The sequence below is a fragment of the Cyrtonyx montezumae genome, unplaced genomic scaffold, assembly GCF_038088225.1.
Source record: "Cyrtonyx montezumae isolate F1298 unplaced genomic scaffold, pur_monq_1.0 scaffold_62, whole genome shotgun sequence".
In the NCBI taxonomy this organism is placed as follows: domain Eukaryota; kingdom Metazoa; phylum Chordata; class Aves; order Galliformes; family Odontophoridae; genus Cyrtonyx; species Cyrtonyx montezumae.
This window is the reverse complement of record NW_027072070.1, coordinates 115891-137085: the sequence shown is the minus strand read 5'-3', so window position 1 is coordinate 137085 and position 21195 is coordinate 115891. Positions and strand designations below refer to the sequence as shown.

Here is a 21195-nt window from a genome sequence, read left to right as displayed (position 1 = left end):
TTTTGATGTTGAAGAGCTAGTGGTTGGAAATGACAAAGTAGAGTGTCTATGGATAAGGATCAGGGGGATAGTCTTTAGGAGTGACATCGTGGTGGGGGTCTGTTATAGACCACCTAGTCAGGATGAAGAAATAGACGAGGTGTTCTATAAACAACTCGTAGATGTTGCACGATGGCCAGCACTCGTTCTCATGGGGGACTTCAACTTCCCTGATATATGCTGGAAATACAATACTGCGCAGAGGAAGCAGTCCTTGAGATTTCTAGAATGTGTGGATGATTGCTTCCTGACACAGCTGGTGCAAGAGCCTACCAGGGGAGATGCCTTGCTTGACCTACTTTTCACTAACAGGGAAGGACTAGTAGGGGATGTGAAGGTTGGAGATTGTCTTGGCCAGAGTGACCATGAAATGGTGGAGTTTGCTATTCTGGGTGCCGTCAAGAGGGTGACTAGCAAAACTATTACCTTGGACTTCCGGAGGGCAGACTTTGACCTGTTCAGGACACTTGTTGCAAGGGTCCCTTGGGACTTGCTCCTGAGGGGTAAAGGGGTCCAGGAAGCCTGGATGCTCCTCAAGATGGAAATCTTAAAGGCACAGGATCAGGCAGTCCCGGAGTCCTGTAAGTCAAGCCGGAGGAGAAAAAGACCAGTGTGGATGAACCGGGATCTTTTGTTGAGACTCCGAGAGAAAAAAAGAGTCTATGTCCTCTGGAAGATGGGTCAGGCTACTTGGGGTGACTACAGAGAACTGGCCAAGATCTGCAGGCAGAAAATTAGAAATGCTAAAGCCCAGCTTGAACTTAGACGGGCTATTGCTGTAAAGGAGAACAGGAAACCCTTTTACAAATATATTAACAGCAGGAGAAAAACTAAGGAAAATTTCCCTCCTTTACTCAACGAGGCAGGGAATGTAACCACAGATGATAAGGAAAAGGCTGAGGTTCTCAATGCCTTCTTCACATCTGTCTTTAATGGACAGATCAGTTGTCCACACGGTACTTGCTCTGACCTGGAAGTCCGGGACGGGGCGCATAATGCACCCCCTGTGATCCAAGCAGAGACGGTCAGAGATCTTCTCCTCCATCTGAACTGCCACAAGTCCATGGGGCCAGATGGGATCCACCCAAGGGTGCTGAGGGAGCTAGCAGAGGTGATTGCCGAGCTACTTTCTGCCATCTATCAGAATTCCTGGTTATCTGTAGAGGTCCCACAAGATTGGAGGCTTGCCGATGTGACTCCCATCTACAAGAAAGGCCATAAGGAAGACCTGGGGAACTACAGGACTGTCAGTCTGACCTCAGTATCAGGGAAAGTTATGGAACAGATGATATTGAGGGAAATCACACGACACGTCCATGGCAATAAAGGGATCAGACCCAGCCAGCACGGGTTCACCAGGGGTATGTCATGCTTGTCCAACCTCATCTCCTTCTATGACTGGGTGACCAGACAGGTAGATGAGGGAAAGGCTGTTGATGTAGTCTACCTGGACTTCAGCAAGGCCTTCGACACGGTCTCCCACAGTATTCTCCTGAGGAAACTGGCAGCCCGTGGTGTGGACAGGTTCACTCTTCTCTGGGTGGAGAACTGGCTGGAGGGCCGTGCCCAGAGGGTAGTGGTTAATGGAGTTAAGTCCAGCTGGCGTCCTGTTACGAGTGGTATCCCCCAAGGGTCAGTTTTGGGGCCCATCTTATTTAATATCTTTATTGATGACCTAGATGAGGGAATTGAGTGTACCCTCAGTAAGTTTGCAGATGACACAAAGCTGGGAGGATGTGTCAAACTGCCTGAGGGTAGGGAGGCCCTTCAGAGGGATTTGGATAGGCTGAACAGCTGGGCTGAGCTCAATGGGATAAGGTTCAATAAGGCCAAGTGCCGGGTCCTGCACTTTGGCCACAATAACCCCATGCAATGCTATAGGCTTGGGGCAGAATGGCTTGAAGAATGTAGAGAGGAAAAGGACCTGGGGGTGTTGGTTGATGCTCGGCTCAACATGAGCCGGCAGTGTGCCCAGGTGGCCAAGAAGGCCAACAGCATCCTGGCCTGTATTAGAAATAGTGTAGCCAGCAGGAGCAGGGAGGTGATCATCCCCCTGTACTCAGCTCTGGTACGGCCGCACCTCAAGTACTGTGTTCAGTTTTGGGCCCCTCACTACAAGAAGGACATTGAGGCCCTGGAGCGTGTTCAGAGAAGGGCAACAAAACTAGTGAGGGGTCTGGAGCACAAGTCTTATGAGGAGCGGCTGAGGGAGATGGGATTGTTTAGTCTGGAGAAGTGGAGGCTCAGAGGAGATCTTATTGCACTCTACCACTTCCTGAAGGGGGGTTGTGGTGAGGAGGGGGTGGGCCTCTTCTCCCTGATAAATAACGACAGGACGAGAGGGAATGGCCACAAGTTGCGCCGGGGAAGATTTAGATTAGACCTGAGGAAGCATTTTTTCTCTGAAAGAGTGGTCAGGCACTGGAATGGCCTGCCTAGGGAGGTGGTTGAGGCACCGTCCCTAGCGCTGTTCAAGAAGCGTTTAGATGAGGTGCTAAGGGATTTGATTTAGTAGTTGGGTAGGGATAGTGATAGGAGGATGGTTGGACTAGATGATCTTGCAGGTCCTTTCCAACCTAATGAACCTATGAACCTATCAGCCAATACACCACAGAAGGGCTCAGAAGGGCAGGCAGGTCTTGCAAAAGAACGGAACTAGGACAAGAAAGCAAACTTGACTCTCGCTGATGTGAAATGACAAAGAACCGTTTCCTAAGACATTGCAGCTAACAGAACTGACAGTTTGAGCAGTGACCTGATGAGGGGATGGAGCCCACTTTCAGCAGTTGATGATACGTAGTTGGGAGGATTGGATGACACATCTGACTGTTATGCTGCCATTCAACGAGACCTGAGCAGGCTGGAGATCTGGGCAGTCAGAAACCGGATGAAATTGAACAAAAGTAAGTGTAGAGTCTAGCACCTAGGGAGGAATAATTACATGCACCAGTACAGGCTGGGGGATGAGCTGCTGGAGAGAAGCTCTGTAGAGAGGGACCTGGGTGTCCTGGTGGACAACAGGTTGACCATGAGCCAGCAGTGTGCCCTCATGGCCAAGAGGGCCAGTGGTATTTTGGGATGCATTAAAAAGAGCGTGGCCAGCAGGTCAAGGGACATGATCCTCCCCCTCTACTCTGCCCTGGTGAGGCCTCGTCTGAAGCACTGTGTCCAGTTCTGGGCTCCCCAGAATAAAAAAGACAGGGATCTCTTGGAAAGAGTCCAGCACAGGGCCACAAAGATGGGGAAGGGCCTGGAGCATCTCTTCTAGGAAGAAAGGCGGAGTGAACTGTGTCTGTTCAGCCTTGAGAAAAGAAGACTGAGAGGGGACCTGATCCAGGTTGATAAATATCTGAGGTGTGGGGGAAAAAGTGGCGAGGCCAGACTCTTTCCAGACATGAGTGGAGACAGGACAAGGGGGAATGGACAGAAACTGCAGCACAGGAGGTTCCGCACAAATGTGCACAAGAAGTTCTTTACGGTGAGGGTGACAGAGCACTGGAAGGGGCTGCCCTATGGGGTTGTGGGGTCTCCTCTGGAGATACTCAAAACCTACCTAGATGCCCTCCTCTGCGACCTGGTGTAGGGAATCTGCTTTGGCAGGGAAATTAGTCTCAATGATCTCTTGAGGCTATGATTCTAGGATTCTATTCTGTGATTCTCTGAAGTACTGCCTTTCTCTTTTCTAACATCAGGTGAATCAAAGATTTTGCAAAGAGATCCCCAGAGACATCAAAATGAGAAAGCTACAATAAAAATTCACTTGTAAGAAGGATATCTGTCTGCCTTAATCTATAGCTCTGCTCTGCAGCTCTTTGGCTGGAGTGATACCTGGGTGAAACATTGAAGGAGAATCGGGGGAGCAAATTTCAAGTGAAAAGGCAAAGATTTTTTATACTTGAAAGTTACATCGTGCTCTTCTTTCTGTGTAATTCTGTGTATTTCATTTATTCACAGCTCTGATGCTAGCTCAATTACTGGCGTGGTTTTGTATATGCAGAACATTTCCTTTCATATAGACTTAAAGGAGTTTATTGTCCCACAGCAGTGTAGATGTTTTCTCTTTGTTTGTTTGACTTTTCTGTGGGTGGGGAGTAACTTAATGCTTTTTCCATGGAATTCTTAACTATGAATGAAAAAGTTGTGTGACATAGATTTTACAAGGAAGAAATGATGCAAAGATATTGTTCACGTATTTAATGGTATAGCTATATAATGGTATAGGTAGTACAGTTTAGTTTCTAAGGTACTACTCTTTCATGAACCAGTATCAGTACACTGCTGCTTAGACTAGTCGTTTGTGCACAGGTAGAGCAGGAGCGTAGTGTTTCAGTAATTCAGAGCACGGCTGTAGATGGATCCCAAGCAATTCCTGTCATCTTACCCTTTGTGCTCATACTTGAAGATGTGACTGGTGTCTGTCTGAGTGGACAGCACGCCAGGAATTCTTGGTGCATTTCAGTCATATTTGAATCATAGAATCATGAGGTTGGAAAGCACCTACAAGATCATCTAGTCCAACTGTCCACCCATTCCCACTGCTACCACAAGCTGCTAAACCATATCTCCTAGCTCCTCATCCAGATGCCTCTTGAATACTGCCAGTGATGGTGACTCCACCATCTCCCTGGGCAGGCCATCCAAAGCTGAACACAGTACTTGAGGTGTGGCCACTCCAGTGCTGAGTACGGGGGGATGCTCACCTCCCTGCTCCTGCTGGCCACTATTCCTGATGCAGGCCAGGATGCTGTTGGCCCTCTAAGCCACCTGGGCATACTGTCGGCTCGTGTTCAGCTGAGCATCAACCAGTGCCCCCAGGTCCCTTTCCTATCAGAGTCACCCAGCCACTCATCCTCAAGCCTATAGCGCTGCATGGGGTTATCGTGGCCAAAATGCAGCACCCGACACTTGGCCTTGTTGGACCTCATCCCATGCAGCTCAACCCAGCGATTCAGCTTGTCTAGATCCCTCTGGAGGGCCTCCCTACCCTCAGGCAGATTGACACCACCTCCCAGTTTGGTGTCATCTGCAAACTGACTGAGGGTACGCTCAGTGTCCTCATCCAGGTCATCAGTATTAAACAAGATGGGCCCCAGTACCATCCCTTGGGGGACACCACTCGTAACAGGAGGCCAGCTGGACTTAACTCTATTAAGCACTACCCTCTGGCCACAGACCTCTAGCCAGTTCCTTACCCAAAGAAGGGTATTCCTGTCCAGACCACAGGCTGCCCATTTCCCCAGGAGAATACTTTGAGTGACAGTGTCAAAGGCTTTGCTGAATTCCAGGTAGACTACATCAGCAGCCTTTTCCTCATCCACCGGACTGGTCATCCAGTCGTAAAAGGACATGAGGTTGGTCAAGCACAACTTGCCTTTCATGAACTCGTGCTGGCTGGGCTTGATCCCCCGGATGCCACGCACATGTCATGTGATCTCACCCAAGGTGATTTGCTCCATAACTTTCCTTGGCACTGAGCTCAGGCTGACAGGCCCGTAGTTCCTCGGATCCTCCTTACGGGCCTTCTTGTAAATGGGAGTCACATCCGCAAGGGTGAGTGGGGCTTCTGTGGGGTGGAAGAGAGTTCTGGGGCCAGGAGGAAGGGTGAAAAGGGGGAAGCTGGGGTGCTATAGGGGGCTTCTATGGGGTGGAACGGGAGCCTGGGGAAGAGAGAGAGGGTTGTGGTGGATAACTTGTGGTGTTGTGAATGGTGAAAATGGGGAATGTGGCTTCTGTTGGGGGGAGAGGGGGTATTGGTGGTTTATGGGCAGGTTTGGCCCTGTTCCGTGACTAATGGGGCAGAGAACCCATGGCCCCACAGCACAGCAATGGGGAAAGGGGAAAAGGGAGAGGGTAGGGAGATGGACCTAAAAACAAAACAGCGGCAACGATCTGAGGAAGAAAAGTAATTCATTAAATAAGATGTTAGGAAGCAAAAGAATGCAATATATTAAAGTAGAATTGGAATTGAAGCTGATAAATCAAATCAAAAGAGGCAGTGACTGAAACCAAAGGCTTTCCTCTAAAGCTGAAGGTGAGATGGTGAGAGAGCTCCCAGTGCCAATGAGCAGCACAAAGATGTCTTAGAACTTGTGTGCACTTTTCTTTCCCTCTGTGTTCCTCTTTCCTTCAGGGGATCCTGCCCACAATGTCACTGTGAAATGTCTCATCCCACTTGGAATGCTGCGAGGAAAGTGAATCTCTGGGGTTCCCAAATACAGCACTCCCTGCTCCCGGCAGTGTTGTGGGAGCAATGGAGTTATGGCAGTGACATAGAGGAGCAGTGCCAGGCAATTGATGGAGTGCTATAACAAGTGATCAACAACTGCCAGGCGAAAGTGAGCAACTTCCTAACAAGAGCTCATCAGCGTTACAGGTAGAGTACTTTGGAGCTGTTGCTCTTTCCCTATCAACTGATTGAAGAGAAATTCAGGCAACGGCTCCTGAAGAAAAACTAGAAGACAAGAAGAGAGAAAACCAAGAGGCGTCATCACTCCCACTCAGGGCAGGCAGTGGGCTGCTGTGCCAGCGCCATCATGGGCCATGGCCAGCCCTGGCCATGATGTCACTGTGGCACTGTGGCAACGTTTGTGACACAGCCACCTGGGAGGGGCATAAAGGCAGTGCGCGATGGTGGGTCTCACATCCTGAAGGAGCATTGGTAGTGAGCAGATGTCTCTGGAAGGGATGAGCTCTGGCATGGCTAGTGCCAACAAGGAGCAACCCGCTGGCATGAGGCACAAGATGAGCCTCTGCAAGGACATCTCCACAATGAGTTGTGCCTCCAGGCTGACAGACACCGACACTGAGGGTACACGGGTCCACAGCCACCGCAGGAGTGGTGCTGCAGCCAATCTCAGGGCTATGATGATGCTTTCCATGGGCCACCTCACTCCTGCCTGGCAGTGGTAGGAGTGCCGGGAAGCTGCAGGTGCAGAATGTGACCTGCTTTTCCTTTGCCCTCCAGAGCGAGTTGCCATCTGGAATGCAGTGGCTGCCTGTGTAAGAGAGCAGCTCATGGTGCAGAAGGTGTGTTAGCTGTCGTGTTCCTCCTCTGTCTGTCCAGCTCAGTCTGGACTTCCTCTGACTCTTCCCCTCCACAGAGAGCAGGAAACTCACCCCACATTTCCCAAATGCTCATCCCAATGGGTTTCCTACAAATGCAGTACCGCTTGTGTTAGGCAAGGACATGTCTCGGGAATGATTCTGGCCCCTGGAAACATCTGGATCCCATCAGGCTGCTTCTGCCCTGACTGCTGTGCTGCATTTGGCAGGGCAAGGGGAGGGAGAGGACTGTGCAGCACCTTCCTAAAGCCATTCCCGCTGCCCTGGCTTGTGCCTCTGAACAGCGGGAGAAGGCTTCTGAGCTCTGTCCCTACGATGGACCACCTCCAGCTCTTCCTCTAGCTAGCTCATAGCCCTTCAGCCTTTCTTTTCTATTCCACTTGCAGGGGGTCTGGATTCCCACCTTTGGCTTGTTCGACGTTGTCCCCAAAGACATCAATTCCAAGCACGGGACCGTGACTCTGTTCTGGCCTGTGTTCCACCTGGCTAAAAACCTCATAGGCAAGCATCACCTCAAGTCCAAAAAGGAATCCTTGACAGGTAGGAGGAGGAATTAAACCCTTGCTGGCTTCATGGAAAGGGCAAACAGGGCCATGACCTCCGTTCTCAGAAGCAAAGCCTGCTCTCCAAGGAGCCCATGCAAATATGGGGCCGTTCTGGGTGATGTCGGCAATAAGCAGCTCTAGGGAAGCACCTGTGGAAGAGCAACTGTATGATCAAACTGTCCCTTGCATTTTCCAGCCCATAAGGAACTGGAGCTCCTGAAGTACAGTGAGGTGGCCACAATTGCCAATGTGACACAGCAGAGAGGGAGGGCCTGTGTCCAAAGCACCGTGTCCCTGCTCTCCAGCTGTCTGCAGAATGGGGAGAACGTTGCCTTTGTCCTGAAGGGCATCGGAGTGCTCTTTATTGACAGACTGACTTTCCAAATGAACTTCTACTATGACTTGGTTGAGAAGCTGTCTGGGAAAGAGATATTCAGAAGAGCTGTTTCCAAGGTGAGGTTTTAGTTTCTCTGTGGCCCGGGTAGTGTTGTGACACTTGCTGTGCCCACACGTGGCCCAGCAGGACCTGGCCAGCGTCTCGGGCCGTGCAAGTGCTGTGGTGCTGTCAGCTCTGCCTGCCTTGAGCTCCTCCAGTACTCTGCAGTGCCTCAGCCGTGACAAGGACGTCCCACGTCCTCCCTGTTGCTCCCCTGCAGGCCCCCTGGCTGCTGGACATGCTGATATCCCGCGTTACACCTCTGGCCTCCCTGACTCTCTCTCCCTGGCTCATCATCTTTCCCAGGTGAGTGTGTTGGTGACTGCAGCTGCTGCCTGATGCAGCTGCTCTGAACAGAGCATTCCATAGCGTTTGTTCCTTGTGTCTGTGGGTGTCCTGCCCATGAGGGTATTTCATAGAATCATGGAATCATTTGAGTTGGAAGGAACCCCGAAAGGGCACCTAGTCCCACTCCTCTGCAAGGAATGGGGACACCCACTGCCAGATGAGGATCTCTAAGCCTGGTCCAGCCTGACCTTGAACAACTGTTGGGGCACCCACCACCTCTCTGGGCACAATAATCCGGTGCCTCACCTCCCTTCTGTCAAAAACTTCTTTCTTATATCTAGCCTAAATCTTCCCACTCTCTTTCCACCTGAAAGTATTTCCCCTTGTGCTATCCCAACTGGCCCTGCTAAAGAGCCTGGCCTCTTCCTCTTCAAGACCCCCTTTAGATATTGAAAGGCCAAGATCGCATCTCCCCAGAGCCATTATTTCTCCGGTCTGAACAGCCCCACCTCTCTGAGCCTGTGCTCCTAGGGAAGGTGTTCCATCCCTTGCATTATTTTTGTGGCCCTCCTCTGGATGTGCCCTAACAGCTCTGCATGTCTCCTGTCACTGTTGGGTCACTGGAGACTTTAGAAATGGTGGCCTCAGAGCAGTGTGCAAATGTGCCTGTGAGCAGACAGTCACAGAGAGCAACAGGGACTGGTGGAGTGCTGTGTCACACCAGTGTCTCTTCTGTGCGTACAGGTTTCAAATGGAGTTTGTACCCAAAGCATCGCTCAACACATCCCGCAAGTCCTCCAGAGACGTCCATGGTGAGATGATGCCAAAGAAAGGAGGGGCTTTGCCTCCTCTTGTCCGGACCAAGACAGGTAAAGCAGCTGTCAGCTCCTTTCCATGGTACACATCATTGTTTACCATCAGCCGAGGGTTCTGCCTTGTGCCAGAGCTTCACGCCAGCTCAGCATGGCCTCTTCTCATGGGGAGTTGTTGGCCTCACCAAAACTAAGGCGCTGAGGGTGATGTGCCTCCACCCCTGCCTCTGTCTATATCAGGAGGATGCGGGGATCCCAGGCCCTGCCCTCCCCCAGGAAATGTCCCTTAAATTCACCCTATCACCTCATCATCACCACCCAGCTCCCCGTTCCCAAAGCCAGCGTCAGTAATGCAGTGCCAAAACAGAGCTGAATTGCAGAGAGGAGGAGTGGGGCCAGAGATGGTGTCAGGGAGGGTGCGAGGGCGGTGGGGATTGTGGCAGCGTGGGGAGCAGAGCGACCTTCTGGGGTGTTTTGGGAAAAAGGCCCAAGTGCCCCTTGTCACTGAGCCAAAGGAGGAATTCACAGTGAATCTCCTGTGCCTCCCAATTCCAGTGAGACTTGCTGAAAGGCCTAAGTTCATCAAACGCTAGAGCACTGCGAGTATAGAGGGAGGACACTTCGCAAGGATAAGGAGCTTACTGAAGGAGAGATCTGTGTCCAGGTGAGGCTGGAGGCTCCGGGTTGGGATCCGCATGGGGGAATGTTAGTGAGCGGACACGAGTCCATTCTCCAACCCCAAAGGGTCACTGCCCAACAATGCTGAATACAGCACCCGGGGTGGGGGGATAGGGATGCCAGGAGTGCCCCAGGTCACAGGATTGGTCCTTGTGCAGATCTCAGGAGAGCCACGGAGCAGCCGGTGAGCTGTCTGTGGGGAAGGCAGTGTTGCAGCCAAGGGTCTTGCTCAGGGTTGCAGAACGCGGCCCCATAGCCATTGCTGTTCCACTCAGGCAGACCCCTCTCACTCTGTCCTTTCAGTCTGAAGCCAGCGATCCGGGGAGTGCTTGAAGCCCACAAAGAGCCAGTGACCTGCCAGCTGCAGGGCCAAGCAGGAACCAAAAGCCAAGAAGACCTTGGTCGAGCACCGGGAACAAAACACGTGACGTTCCATAATGAGGAACAAGCAGCAGAAGTGCATTGTGAGGGTGGAATGCTGGAGATGCAGAAAGCAAAAGCCTTGTGCAGTCACATCACACTGAGGAACAAGGCAGCTTTTAAGCAAGGTACAAGACCTTCATCGAGGGCTGAGGGCAGGCTGTCAAAGGAGCCCGAAGGCAGACCAGCCAGACACTTACCTAAGGCCTGTGACTCAGTCACACTACTCAGGATGAGGGCTAAGAAGGCCAAGCCAGTGCGGGAAGAACCTCAGGAGATGGCAGCATCAGCGTCTCCTCGCGAGTCCTCCACCAACAGATCTGGATTGCTGCCACCCATACACCAAGACACAGGGTCACCCAGGTGTTAGTCTCTGAAGACCAAAGCCCCACACACCAGGCAGGGGACACCCTACCCACACTGATGTGGGCATGGGGTGCCCAGAACAGACGGAGCTGTGAGCTGGGGACTGCCCCGGCTCTGAGCTCCCGCATCGGCTGCAGGCTGCTACAGGAACTCGGGAGCTCCCTTCCATTCTCCATGTCCTGCTTTCAGCCGGGACAAAGTTGATTTGCTCCATTGGCTCTGGTATGATACCACGCTATGGTTTTAAGGAAGACAGTGGGCAGAATCACCTGAAGGAAGGAAAGAGGAACACAGAGGGAAAGATAACACTGCACGCGGCTTCCAAGACTTCTTTTTGCTGCTCATCGGTGGTGGGAGCTCCCTCGTCGTCTCATCTTCATCTTTAGTGGAAGTCCTTCTGTTCTGGACACTCTCTCTCTCATTTTGTTTGATTTCTTAGCTTTGATTCCATTTATATTGTGTTATTTTGTGTTCCAATATTTTATTTAATAAATTAGTTTTCCTTCTCAGATTATTGCCGCTGTTTTGTTTTTAGGCCTGTTCTTCCTACCCTTTTCCCCTTCCCCTTTCCTGGGGCGTGGGTCCCTGGTTCCCCCACCCCATTTGTCACAGAACGGGGGCAGACCGACCCATAAGCTGTTGACACATGGCCCCTTCCACGTCCCCTCCTCTGTGTTCCTACCACGTTGCTCCCCGGTTGCCCCATGAGGGTTTCTGGTGTCCCCAAAGCCACCTCAACCACACCAAGGGGTCCTGGCATCCCCATGGGGAGCTCCCGGCATCCTCATTGTTGGTTCTTAGATCCTCAAATCCACCATGACCTCACGATGGGATTCTGGGTTAGGGTTAGGGCTGCTTAGAGTAGGATTAAGAGTTATTGTTAGGATTACAGTTAGAGTTACGGATAGTTAAAGGTCAGCTCAGGGTTAGAGTTACGGTTCTGCTTAGGGTTATGGTCAACATCAGATCCAAGACCCAGCAGGGCCATCACCATAAACTCAAGAGTAAACTAACCCCAGCCCTAGCCCCAACCCCAGCCCCATCTTCTACCCTTTTGCCAGCCCCTATAGGGGTGTATAAAAAATACATAAAAAGTACATTAAAAAAGTACATAAAAAAAGGGGACAGCGGCAGCCCAGTACCAGCAGGATCATCCCCTGGGGCTGTGAAACCACGCAGGCATTGTAGGTCCGTACAAACACTGTGAGGCCATAGACATGCCATGGGGCCATACAGACGCCGTGGGGCCATATAGATGCTGCAGGGTCGTCCTGGCTCAGAGCATGTACCTGAGGGCAGAGATGGTGGCCATCGCTTGCTGCCACAGTTTGGAGCACTGCTTTCCCTGCAGTTCCTCTGATAGGGTTAGAATTGGTGTTAGAATTAGGGTCTGGATTAGGTTTAGGCTTTGAGTGAATGTCAGAAAAACATCTGCAATAATTTTAGGAGTCAGGTTCTCTGGTAAGGAAACGTTGAATTCGCAACGGTAATGATGAGCATCCGGCAAACAGGAGTGCACACAATGACAACGTTGCAACTTTTATGCCCCGACACTTTTCTCCCCTGGTTCCTCATTGGCTGAGTACTTCAGGTTCACCATCATCCCAATGCTGAATCAAACATACACGTGCTGACCCAACGTCAGTGGCTGCTGGCTAAACATGTGTACTGCTCCTTAGATGCTCCTTATGTTTTCTTCACACAGATCTTGTCTGTCCACTGCCAACATTTAGCGGTTTCCCCTGGCAAGGACTTCTGATTGCTAACAGCATTATCATTGCTTGGGAATGGTTATTTGGCTCATTCCGGGTGGCGGCACAGACAAGAGCCGTGTTCTTTGTTCCTACAAATTACTCCACCTCCTTTATTTCTTATCACTATAATCACTTCGCTACCCACTGAGTGTGCGTCAATGTGGAACGCTTATCTAAAGGCCGAGTGATGAAGACTATCAGGGGATCCCCACTCCCGATGAAGTCAAAAGACCCTCGAAAAAGACTGTCAGTACCGATAAAGGCCGATGGATGGCAGCAGAGACCGTGAAATCCAAAGCTTTTCCTCGTTCCAATACAGAAACAACATTGCATTCTTACAATTCCCCCCTTTTCTCTTTGTTCTCTGTTGTTGGTTTCTGTAGTTCCTATTTTAAGTATGTTTATATCATCGTTTTCCTCTTCTTCACTTTCTTCGTTCCCTATCTCCTTTGATATCATCGTATTTCCCGAATATGATGGTGTTTGCTTCAGTAGTGCTGTCTCCATTAATTGCTGTACCAGTGCCCTCACACAGGGGATTATAAAGAATCCGAAGGCCTCCAGGGCTCCTGCTCCTGTAATCAAGGAAGGAAATATGGATTCTACCATCCCTTTTGTAGGGCAAATAACCCTCAAGAATGGTACTAAATGAAAATAGTATGGAAGATGGTATATTTTCAGGAGGCTTATGTAGATTGTATACAGACAACTAGAAAAAGAGAGTGGCTCAGCTTTGGGATGATAGAGGCTTCCTGTTGACTCCACACAGGACGGATCCCTGAGAAGAGATCCTTCCCTGGTGGTGGTCAGCCCTTAAATGGGGTTTGGGAGAGGTGGAGCCAGGTTCCACCCCTTCCAATTACAGAGGTATATTGTGGAGAGTGTTGTCAAAACTTGGCTCGCCGAAAAGGGCCTTGGAGACCAAATACAGCTGGTCAGGAAAAATAATAGTAGCTAAGGGCATGCTGACCTGGTGTGTAAAACAGGAACCATAAGAACAAAGATAAGATCGTTGTTTTAAGGAAGTGCTGACCGCAGAAACCGCAAGAGCAGACACATGGAATAGCTCAAGCTTAGCCAATAGGGAGCTCAGGCTTGCAATATGTATGAACCTCATTAAACTAACAGTATAAAAGAATGTAGCCTTCTGATTAAAGTTGAGACTTACTGATCATCTACGTGGTTGTGTGTTTGTCTCCCGCCGCCCCGACAAATGGTGACCCCGACGTGATACAATCGGACAGCTAAGGTACCATCGGAGGGCGGCGACGGGCAAGTTCGGGTCCTAAAGCAGCAAGGACGGCTAAAGCACCGCGCTCGATTACAAGCGTCTAAGCGGGCAGCAATTACGCCCTCCGGAGGGACATTGGTGCTGAGCCTGAGGACAGTCTGTGAGACCTGACCGATACGGGCTGCCGGACCTTGCAAGGCTGCAACGGCGCCGACGACTTAGGTATGGAAAGGCAAGCAGCCTATCAAATATTTACTAGGTTTTTAGAGAAAAGGGGGATTAAGGGAATAGATCTCAAGAAAGAATTTCCAGACTTGTTAGCTTATGGCCAGGGGCTTGGCTGCTTTGCTAACCCGCACGCTGTTCATGAAGTATCTGAGTGGCGGAAGCTAGGGGACATAATATGGCAGGCGGTGCTAGATGATGACAAAGTTGTGAAAAAGATGGGAAAGTTGTGGCGGGTGGTGCATAACGAACTCCTGCAAAGCCAGGTGGAGAAAAAAACTGCGCAGCAGGCAGTAAACGCGTCCCAGAGTAATGAACAGTATGATAGCTCAGAATTGTGGGTGTCTGCAGGGCCCCCGGCGACTAATACAATCCTGCTTCCTGGGCCGGGGAGCGCCAGTGAACAGCCCCTCCAGGAGGAGGCTCAAGGTACCGCCCCAACATTACCCACTCCCGCCCCTCCCCCTTTAAACGGGAGCCCTCCGGGGCCGGAGCGTGTTCCCAGGGCTGAGGGGGAGCTGGCGGAAGAAATTGCCCGCCGTTGGCGGGAAGCGTGGGCGAGTTTGGTGCGAGACTGTTTGGACCGTGGGGACAGTGAAGGGGTTGAGGAATTAAGATAGATGGCTTGCCTGGTATTGTACATGCCGGCAGCCGGGGGAGGTATACAGGCCACGGTAACGGCCCTGGACTGGAAACTCTTATCGCAGTTGCGCGCAACCGTGAGCCAGTGTGGGATCACTAGTGAGCCTGTGAGGCAGATGCTAGACTATGTCTGGGATTGGCAGTTGCTCCTACCAGGGGACATCCGGGGAATCACCAGGCTGATATTCACTCACCATCAGCAGCTGCTTTTTGGGGCCCATTGGCGGGACCTTTGCCAGCAAAGTGTAATGGTTCAGCGCCAGCCTGGTGACCCCCTACATGGGCTGACATTAGACGAGCTATTAGGACTAGGGCCATACCTGCGAACAGAGGCGCAAGCTTTGCTCAGTCCCGATAAGATCCGGGAGACCATGTATTTAGCCCGTCATGCAATTTCTAGGATTAAGGCCCCAGGGGGAATCCCGTCTTACATGGGTATTCAGCATGGCAAGAATGAGGACTTTGGGACATTCGTGGACAGGGTGACGTCAGCGATAGATGCGGCAGGGGTCCCCGACTACATGAAAGGAGCTCTTTTGAAACAGTGTGCCATTCAGAATGCGAACTCTGCTACTAGAGCGATACTGAATACTCTGAGCAGTGGGTGGACAATAGAAGAGGCTCTTGATAGGACAGCCAATATCCCCACAGGATCCAGTGCATTCATAGTCAAGGCCATTACCTAGCTAGGGGAAGGTCTTAAGGCTCAAGCTCAGGCTAGCCAGATGCAGGTTATGGCAGCCCTTGCACCCTTGCAAGCGCCCCCGGCAACCACCCCTCCGAGGCAGCCCCGATAGCAGACTACGTACTACCGCTGCGGCACGGCTGGCCACATACGACGAGACTGTCAAGCTCCTGGTGTTTGATGTCAGCACTGCAAGACAGGAACGCATGATACGAGAGCTTGCCGGCAGTGGTCGGAAAATAGGAAGAGCAGCGCGAAGCAAGGGGGCCGCGCGATGACACAAATGGCCGCCAACCAACCGGAGCCATGCCAGCCCAGATATCTACACCCCTAGACCAGCAAAAGCAGGGAGCCTCGGATTGGACCTGGCATCAGCAGTAGAGGTGACATTTACGACCTCGGCGCCGACCCGCGTGCCCACTGGAGTGAAAGCGCCAATCAGGATAGCCGGACGGAGCCTAGGAGGACTGATTCTTGGGTGATCATCCACAACAATGCTGGGACTATTTGTACTCCCTGGAGTAATTGGCCAGGACTTTGAAGGAGAGATCATGGTTATGGCGTATGCTCTCGTCCCCCCAGTCAAACTGCCATGTGGGCAGCGATTTGCACAATTTATTCCGCTGCCAAGACAAACAGGCGAGATACCACCGAAGGATCTGCGGCCGCGTGGAGACAAAGGGTTCGGATCTTCTGGTGGCCTGACACTGTTGTCTCTAGATTTAACCAAGCGACCCACACAACCAATAACTGTTACTTGGCAAGGGCAGACAATCACGCTCAACGCCCTGCTTGATACTGGAGCGGATGCAAGTATCATCAACGAGAATAGCTATCCGAAACTATGGCCTCTGCACCCTATCGGAGCCACAATTGCAGGGGTGGGAGGAGTCTCCACCGCTAAAAGGTCCCCTGTTCTCACTATAGACCTGGGGAAAAGTGCAGTGAGCGTCGCAGTTTCAGTCCTTGCATTGCCTCAGGGAATTGAATGCCTGCTTGGAAGAGATGTGTTAACGCAGGCCGGCATAAGACTGACTGATGAGTCTTTTTTAGCATCGGGGCCGCTGCCTGGTCTTTCCCAATCCCACTGACATGGACGTCGTCTATGCCTGTCTGGGTTCACTCTGGGTGCCCAGCCGCTGGGTGCGACCAGCACTTCGCCTAGCTGGACGACCCGCAGACGCGACAAGAGACCCGGCTCCAGCTCCTGGTACGGACTGTGACCCGACCCATTGAAGACCTCCTGCAACAACACTCCATTCAGTGGGACCCATCAGAGCCGCCAACGGTCTTCATCGATCGGCTTCGAGGTCTGTCACCAGGACGGCCTGCCTTGGTAGCTTGCTGGGACTGTGGTGATAGCAGATGTCAATCATGGGTACAAATTAAATGTGGGGGGTGCGCCTTGATTTGGTGGGTGAATCAGAGAGCCCTGTACAGAGCTTGGTGCCAAAATTGTGGTGAACAGTGGGAGCAGGGAAGTAGGCCGATAACGCAACTAGAAGTGTTACAAAGGTTCACGAGCTGTAGGGGGATTGAGGGCTTGCGATTGTTTGAGAACCGTGAAGCAGTCCAACAGGCCCACCTGTGGTGGAACCTAAAAAGGGAAGCGCTCCGCATACGGGCAGAGTTGCGAACAGAGTACCGGGAGGTGAAGTGTAAAGAATTCATCTGGGTCTTCTTGCCCTTACACCTTTACCCTCATATTTGTAAGCGCCAACATGATTGGGATATGTATTACTATCGTGGCCCTTAGCCTAGGACTGCAGGCAAAAGCCTGGGTTCCGGCACAACCCAAACAAAATATTTGGGTTACCCTGGCAAATAAGACGGGACAAGAATATTTATGCATTGCTATGAGCACACCTAGCAATCCCTTTTCTACGTGCCTCGTGGGGGTGCCTTTAGACGCTTTGCCATGCCCAGGCCCGGCAGCTAATAAGGGAATCTGCAATACGTCGCAAAGCTATGGTGACAACTGGGACGGCATTATCCCATACCTCCCGCCGGCACCCCTAGAGCCCCAAGAGATAGAACTCTTAGGCTCAGTCCAAGCAGATTTCTGTGTCCTTTTTAATTGGACATCCCAGCACAGAGATCAAAACAACACGGTGACTGTTAATGCATCCCTACCAGTATATCGAAATGAATCAGTGTGGTGTAACTACACGTCCCAAAACATCTCCCACTCATCAAACACGCCAGTTCGGCTGCCGGATGGGGTCTTCCTTATCTGCGGTGATAGAGCCTGGGCTGGGATCCCGTCACACATTGTGGGGGGGCCATGTACTCTGGGTCGTCTCACAGTGCTCACGCCAAATACAAGCATGGTTATCCAGCTTAAAAGAAAACAGACATCGCATAGGGCTAGAAGAAGTGTAACACATGCCTTTGATGCAAGCTGCGATGGCAATATAGAATTCTGGTCCTTTGAGAAACGCTTCTTTGCTTCGCTTTTAACTCCAGGAGTAGCCACAGCACATATTCTTAAGCAGCTTAACAAGTTAGGATGCTGGCTTGCCACCCAGACGAATGCCACTTCCTCTGCTCTATCCTCCTTGCTGTTAGACGTAGACTCTATACGGCATGCCACCCTGCAGAACAGAGCAGCAATAGACTTTTTGCTGTTGGCCCATGGCCACGGTTGTGAAGATTTAGAAAGGATGTGCTGCATGAACTTGTCAGATCGTTCCATCTCGATCCACAAGCAATTACAACAACTACATGAATTAACGAATCACCTTAAAGTGGAGGAAGGTCTGGGACTCGATAGTTGGCTACGTAGCTTGGGTTTTGGGCCATGGCTTAGGGACTTCATTCGCTCTGCCTTAATAATCCTAATGATTGTCCTCCTCATCCTTTTGCTTGGGCCTTGCGTGCTTGCTTGCTTGCAGAACATGCTTAATAGATTAGTACAGAAGGCCGTGGGGTTCTTCCTTGTTGTCCAAAAAGAAAACAGGGGAAGTGTGGAGAGTGTTGTCGAAACTTGGCTCACCGAAAAGGGCCGTGGAGACCAAATACAGCTGGTCAGCAAAAATAATAGTAGCTAAGGGCATGCTGACCTGGTGTGTAAAACAGGAACCATAAGAACAAAGATAAGATCGTTGTTTTAAGGAAGTGCTAACCGCAGAAACCACAAGAGCAGACACATGGAATAGCTCAAGCTTAGCCAATAGGGAGCTCAGGCTTGCAATATGTATGAACCTCATTCAACTAACAGTATAAAAGAATGTCGCCTTCTGATTAAAGTTGAGACTTACTGATCATCTACGCGGTCGTGTGTTTGTCTCCCGCCGCCCCGACAGTATATCACCTTCCCTGTGCCCCTGTGGCTGACTTGGTGCTCACCTCAGGTGATCAATCAGTGGTTCAGGCCGTGATTCAACAGTTCCCATACACCTTTCCATTTACCAAATGTCAACGTTTTACGGGCTGGTTTGTCCTGATTCCGCGACAGTTGGTGCGGGGACCCACACACCCACGCCCCAGAAAAGGGGAAGGGGGAAATAGAAAAGGGAAAAGGGAGATGGGCCTAGGAACAAAACAGTGGCAACAGTATAAAAAAAGACAGAAATCTCTTGGAACGAGTCCAGAGCAGGGCCACAAAGATGGAGAAGGGCCTGGAGGATCTCCCTTATGAAGAAAGGTGGAGTGAACTGGGTCTGTTCAGCCTTGAGAAAAGAAGACTGAGAGGGGTCCTGATCCAGGTTGATAAATATCTGAGGTGTGGGGGAGAAAGTGGCGAGGCCAGACTCTTTTCAGGATTGTGTGGAGAAAGGACAAGGGGAAACGTCCAGAAACTGCAACACAGGAGTTTCCAAATGAATGTGAGCAAGAACTTCTTTACGGTCGAGGGTGACGGAGCACTGGCACGGGCTGCCCAGGGGAGTTGTAGAATCTCCTTCTCTGGAGATATTCAAGACCTGCCTGGACGCCTATCTGTGTGACCTGGTGTAGGGAACCAGGTTTGGAAGGGGTGTTGGACTCGATGATCTCTTGAGGTCCCTTCCAAATCTTATGATTCTATGATCTGAAGATCAAAGTTGCCTTGTGATTGACTATTTGTTCAGACTAAGCCCTTCTCACATCCAAATTCTGTGATGGAGACACATTGCCCACGTGGGACTTGGACCTCACAGCACCTTGCACCCCACGCAGAGAGCTGCTGTCCCCTTGTCTTTCATTTGACATCACACAAACCTCCATCCCAGTGCCCCAGGAAGGGCCCTGAGCCAACATGAGGAATACGATCTGCCTTCCAAGGCTCTGGGGATCGAGGTTCAGCCTTTCTGCTTCATGAGAGAAAGAAGGGATTTCTCAGGATCACAGCCACCATCACAGCATCTTTGTCAACCTGTAACCATGGCTTCCAATTATCTGCTCCAACATGTCCCTGGGGAGGCTGCGTTGGTAATGGCCCCCAGTGGGGCCCATTATTACTCCAAGAACTTCACTGCTACTTCTGACTTCATCTTCTTGAGCTCTTTGTGCTAACTTCTCTCTGCACTGGAGATTGATGGACTCAGCAGCAAGTTTCTCCTGACGCCCATTACAGTCTAAAGAGCCCTCGTGTGCCATGTGCATTCCTGTCATCTTCTTCAAGTGTTCAGAGCTTGTACATCGAACTGGAGAGGTGTCTGGAGTGAGTCTGAATACAAAGAGTCTGATGAGCTGCTAATAGGTCTCAATCTTTATTTAATTAAAATTCAGCTGAGAAAAGAATTTGAGGTGGTGCTTGGCAGTGGATGTTCCCAAATGAGTTCTGTTCTGACACTGTGTGGACAAACACTCTCCTCAATTTCTCCACCCCATTTCTACTTGCATTGGCCCCATGGGACTTCTATCACTTTTCCTTGCATCACTCTTCCCCTCTGAAGGCACCCAATCAGTGTTAAACTCCTTTGCATGGACTCCACCTTCCTTTGCTGTGCACATGTCCTCCTAAAACATGCCCTGAACCACGGTGGTCATTTATTTAGGAGAGCTGTAGACACAACTGGAGGATGAGGGAAATCAAACACGCAGTGGCGTGGAACAGTGGTGGACGCTGGGCATTACTCACAGGGCACTGGCAGTGGCACCGCTGTCTGTGTTGCAGTACCTGAAGGCATTTCTGTCCTCAAAACGCTGCTTTGGAACACACTGCTTTTTAAGACACAAAATCTTGTCAAATCCCTCGAAGTATTTTCAACTTAAAAGGAAATAGACCTCATTATAATATCCAAAGTTGAGAAGAGTGTTAACACATCTTCATTGATGTCTATCTTTGTCTTCAACTCTTTTTTGCAATGCTACTGACTTTAACATCTTTCAGGCTTATAGCTTCAAAAAGGAAAAAAGATCAATTTTTGTCTTGCACAGAGCCTGCTGCCCCCCAAAACATCCCTGCCCAGAACTGCCCGTGACAGCCCTCAGTGTTTGCACTGACTGAGTTACACTGTGGTACTGATCTCTTTTCATTTCCCCAGATCTTGTTTTAGATGGTGAACCGAAGCACAGGACGCTTCATGCCGTGTAAACATCTCTTCCCATCAGCAGTCGGCCTTGTCATCCTAAAGGTGAGCCATCTTCTCTTTTGTATTATTTGTATACTGTTTATATAGAACTACTTAAAATATACCATCACCTATACTATTTCTTTGCGGAGTACCATCCTTCGGAGTTATTTACCCCACAAGGATGAATGTTAATAAACTACAAGGGCGATTTACGTTAGATGTTTGAAAGGAATTCCTTACTTTCCTTATATCACGATGTGAGACATGGAACAGGTGTGGAACAGGCAGCCCAAGGAAGTTGTGGATGTCCCTTCCTTGCAAATGTTCAAGATGACAAGGGCCCAATCAATACTGTGTGACAGCCGTGCACACAGCAAGGGAGTTGGAACTGGATGGTGTCCAAGGTCCTTCCAACCCAAGCCATCCAAGGCAATCTGTGATTTCTGTCAGGCTCTTACAACTCGGGATCCTGTTTGCTTAGCTATTTGGAGTTCACCTCTTATTGCTCCAGCAC

The 21195-nt window shown here is 50.6% G+C and overlaps 1 pseudogene; it reads left to right on the top strand.

Annotated features, from left to right (window-relative positions):
- Positions 1 to 6710: 6710 nt before the first annotated feature.
- LOC136057347 (coiled-coil domain-containing protein 81-like) lies at positions 6711 to 10704 on the top strand (annotated as a pseudogene).
- The last annotated feature ends 10491 nt before the right edge of the window (positions 10705 to 21195 follow it).